Genomic DNA, 5,000 nt, shown 5'->3' on the forward strand with positions numbered 1-5,000 from the left:
GCAGTGTGTCCCGGGCGGTGGCCTGAGAGAGTAGAGAGAGCGAGAGCGGAGCGTTGTGAGAGAGGGAGAGGGGAGCTGACAAAGTTGACCGAAACACGTGTTCTCCTCATTCCTCCACCTCATCCCATCTCCCCTTTCCCCTTTTTTCGTCCTACTTTCCCTCATTTCTCACTCCTCCCAACACTTGGCCTGTGTCACCTTCCCCGTGTGTCAAGAAGTGTTTTACTACCATCTCGAGCGTCTGTCTGTCTGTCTGTCTGTCTGTCTGTCTGTCTACTTCCTGGCCTTCCTGAAGTGACTTGGAGGCTTCTAACCGGTTCTACTTGCATCATGTAAGTGAGGTTCTTTCAAAATGCTCGTCTGGAAATATGTCTTATGTGCTGTTCTTTCTTTTTTCTCGTTCAGTGACGCTCGTTGAGTGGTGAGTGATGATGCTGAAGTGTGGCACGCGGTGACTGTCTAAGTAGTGAGGGAATGTTTCATCAATCTTATTACCATTATACAACCACTTCGATTCATAATACCTGTTTAAACTATTACCAATACTTACTGTTATTACTTGCATGTCCTTCAGATCTTGAGTGATGCGATGTCATGTGAAGGTGCTGGAATGTAAAATATGTCTTTATTATTTATTACTACTGGTACCATTAAGACTCGTAATGTCCGTGGATCTGATTCTAGCACTAAATGTTAATATCTTCTTCAGATCTGGAGTGATACGATAAAGATGCTGAAATGTGAAACGCGTCATTATCGTCAACTATATTTCACTTTCTGCCATTTCGACTGATAACTAATTCTCATTTTAACTGATATAAAAGCTAACTTCTTTTGTCTCCGTTTTCCTAAGTAATATGGTGCTAGTGAGAGCGAATTTCACAGTGTGTTGACGAAGTGACATGCTTGACTATATAACTTACTTCCTTCGTTCAGCCATTCATCCACGTGGCTTCGACCAAACTTACTTGCTCCACCCCGGTATCTTCTTTCTCTCACTGTAGGACGAGGAAGGAAGGAAGGAAGGAAGGAAGGTAGTAACTAGAATGCCTCTGCATGAAAAACAAAAAAAAAATATATATATATATATTAAAAAAAAAACACTAAATAAAAAGAAAAAAGTTACAGAGACGAAATGTGGAACGAAATAGAAGTACCACAAAAATGAAAAAAAATTGGACACGAGAGAAGATTAAAGAAAAGAAATTCCAGGGAAAAAAAATCAGTGAAATATCAAGTAAAATTTAGTTGAAATAGCATAAATATAAAATAACCAGGACTTATTATACTTAGCATCAAATTATTCTTTTACGATGATGCTACTTAAATGTGAAATAATAGGAGTGATTGAGTGACCTGAGGAAGAGTATCTGTGTGAATGATGTACTTATAGAAAAACTTAAACAACTTCCCGGCAAACATCGTGGCAGTGGCGGTGATGCGAAGCTCATTGTAGATGTCAGTACGGAAAGTCCTAGTGAGAAAAATCAAAATTTTCAAGATTGCTAATATATATGATAAATAAATAGATAGATAGAATGATAAAAATATAGATAGATTAGATAGATTGTAGGTAGAAAGAATGACATATAGATAAACAAATAGACAGGTAGGTAGATAGAATGATAGATAGACAAACAAATAAATAGGTAGGAAGAGAGAGAGAGAGAGAGAGAGAGAGAGAGAGAGAGAAATTTAGCAGAATAGCATAGAATCGAAACACTACGTACATTATAGAGAGTACGAAACGATTTAACCCAAAACACCCCATTGTCCGAGACGGGAAATTGGCGAAGGGGAAGAATCTACGGTGGAAGACATATTTCCTTTAGGTCAGGCCAGCATATGTACGGTCCAGAGAAAGATGAAAGCAAGATTATCGCTGTGACTATGATGATGATGATGATGATGATGATGATGATGGTGGTGATGGTGGTGCCCGACTGTGTGTGGAGGTAGACTATGTGAGGGAGGAGAAAGAAAGAAGAAAAGAAATAGGAGAGGAGGAAAAATTATGCCTGTATTGTTATTTTGTTTTCGTCCTCTGTCATCTGTTTTTTCTTTTTTCTATTGGTTTTTTTTTTGCCTCTCTTCTTTGTATCATATAGTTTATTTAAAAAATTCGTTCGGCCACATGTCTGCGTATGAGTAAAGATTGGCGTGCATGTGTGTGTGTGTGTGTGTGTGTGTGTGTGTGTGTGTGTGTGTGTGTGTGTGTTTACTTAGATTCATCTGTCAAGTTTTCCTTTCTCTCTCTCTCTCTCTCTCTCTCTCTCTCTCTCTCTCTCTCTCTCTCTCTCTCTCTCTCTCTCTCTCTCTCTCTCTCTCTCTCTCTCTCTCTCTCTCTCTCTCTCTCTCTCTCTCTCTCTCTGTGTGTGTGTGTGTGTGTGTGTGTGTGTGTGTGTGTGTGTGTGTGTGTGTGTGTGTGTGTGTGTGTGTGTGTGTGTAATTCACTGTTTGATCTGCTGCAGTCTCTGACGAGACAGCCAGACGTTACCCTACGGAACGAGCTCAGAGCTCATTATTTCCGATCTTCGGATGTGTGTGTGTGTGTGTGTGTGTGTGTGTGTGTGTGTGTGTGTGTGTGTGTGTGTGTGCATATGTGTGTGTGTGTGTGTGTGTGTGTGTGTGTGTGTGTGTGTGTGTGTGTGTGTGTGTGTGTGTATTGTATTTATCTGTAAACGTAGCTGTATTTACCAAGTTCTAGTGTACAGAATTTTGGGCCAGGTTCGTTTTGCCCTGTGTGTGTGTGTGTGTGTGTGTGTGTGTGTGTGTGTGTGTGTGTGTGTGTGTGTGTGTGTGTGTGTGTGTGTGTGTGTGTGTGTGTGTGTATGAACTGACTCTGGGTCGTGCACAAGCACAGGCTTAAACATGTGCTGAAAATCTAGAAATACGTAACGAAAAAAAAAAAAGAGTAAAAAGAAGAAAAAAATAATGTACACAAACACGAACAAGAAGAGACACCCAGCGCGCAGAATATCCCGTGCGTTGGCAGCGTCAGGTTGGGGATTAGCGAGCGTGAGAGAGAAGGGAGCCAGGAAACCCTTGCCGCTGGTCTGATAGAAGGCCTTCACCACACCCCTACACACCCACCACCAGCACACCATCTCATCACCACTCCACCAACGCTGTTCTACGCCACGGCTTGTAAAACTCTTGATGCTAGAAGGACTACACCACTAACACTGTTCTACGTTGTGTCTCACAGAAGAAAGCTACACTCAAACTTACCACAATCAAGATCTATCATGTTTATCCTCGTAATATCAAAACGATGATTTGCCTAAAGAATCTTGTCGAGTAAAAATCATTGCAGTAAGATTTGCATTTTTAAACGTCTCCTTCCACCAAGACTATTTTTGTAAGGTCACGTAAACGATTACTCATGACCATAAGCGTGATTTTCTTGTTTAAAATCGTAAGATCTCGTTAAACTACCACTACCGGCATGAAAGGAGCCTTGAAAAACGTCACTATCCTCCACTGCAGCCTCTCAAAATATAAGAAATACGACAAAATAATTGATAATATCCCCTTCACTCATTCTCGCAGAGTTGAATACTTTTTACATTTCTATATTTACATGATAACATGACTAATGATCTTCACGAGTATTTCCTTAATCTTCATTCCTCGCGTCTAAGTAACGCCGCCACGCTCACGTCGTCCAGGGAAGGTGGAGAAGGTTAATTAGATAGGATTAAAACGAATATTGTAGGATGGAAAGTAATACCGTTGGATTTCTCTAGTTAAACACGAAATTCTCGATATATGAACTGTTTTATTTATCTTTATCCGTAAAAGTAGTGGGAGAGAAAAAGCTCACGGATAATTAGGTACGATTTAGAAGACTATTTTTGAATCAAGTCTCGTAAGAAAATATTAACGCCATGGTTACGAATGCGTAGTTTATAACGTAATGGGTATGGCCGTGGAGTGAATTGCCGGAATACATCACATTTTCACACCGCTGATTATATTAGGAAAAAAGAATCATGCATTACTTTTTTCTTCTTTTTCCTTTTTTTTTTCCTTTTTCCATTTTTCCCTTTTTTTCTTACTTTTACTTAACTCAACTTTTTTGTAGCATTTTTCTCGTGGTTCGCAATTCTTATCACGAACACGAGATGGAGAAAGGAAGGGAAGAAAGTTGGATTTTCAGTTGCGTAAATGAATGTCTCAGTTCTTAGTATTTGTAAGGCTGAAGGAAGGGAGAGCTGCCTTGCCTCTTCGTTAGGAGGGAATGGTGAGTGTGTACCAGACCAGCAAAGGTTGATGAGAGCAGTGTCTAATCTTATGTTGGCGAGATTGCGATGGTTAAAATATACAGATTCCTAAACATTTCATCGTTCTACTGAGCTATTTGTAACTGGTTCTATATTATTTTGTGGTTTTCAAGAGTGTTTAGTGATATAGTTTAACCAGTTCTAATGAAAGAAATCGAGGTTTGCTAGGGTGTTTTTATGGATCTGCTTATAGATTAAAAGCTCCATAGGTGCTAACTGCTGTTTTCTTGACGGTTCCCATCATTCTAATAATAGTTTAACGGTTTAGTGGATGTTATTGTGGTTTTTCATGAGTATTTTCACAATTCCAATGATAGTTTAACAGAGGTTGTGATTTTTATGACTGCTTTCATAATTCTAACGATTAAGAGGCTCAAGTGAAAACATATTGTGGTGTTCAAGATTGTTAACATGATACTGATGATAGATTAATAGGAATTATATATCATCAAAGGATAAACCCCCTACATAAACCAAACGAATCCTCTCTGTGAGCTATGAAAATAATCCTCGTGACAGAACAATGCGTGTAAGATTACGGGACAAAAGGAAAATGAAATGGAAGTGAGTTAAGAGGATTTGTCATTGAGTTATTATTTTGCGAGCGTCCTTCTCATACAAACACACACACACACACACACACACACACACACACACACACACACACACACACACACACACACACACACACACACACACACACACACACACACA

General features: G+C 39.6%; 1 long non-coding RNA gene across 1 annotated transcript in view; it reads left to right on the plus strand.

Annotated features, from left to right (window-relative positions):
* Positions 1 to 5,000, plus strand: part of LOC123504841 — a 192,960-nt gene that overhangs the window by 30 nt on the left and 187,930 nt on the right. The window contains exon 1 of the long non-coding RNA XR_006674975.1: positions 1 to 332. This exon is cut by the window's left edge and continues 30 nt beyond it. This is a non-coding gene — a long non-coding RNA (uncharacterized LOC123504841). The remainder of the gene's footprint in view (positions 333 to 5,000) is intronic.

This window comes from Portunus trituberculatus, chromosome 17 (genome assembly GCF_017591435.1).
Source record: "Portunus trituberculatus isolate SZX2019 chromosome 17, ASM1759143v1, whole genome shotgun sequence".
NCBI lineage: Eukaryota > Metazoa > Arthropoda > Malacostraca > Decapoda > Portunidae > Portunus > Portunus trituberculatus.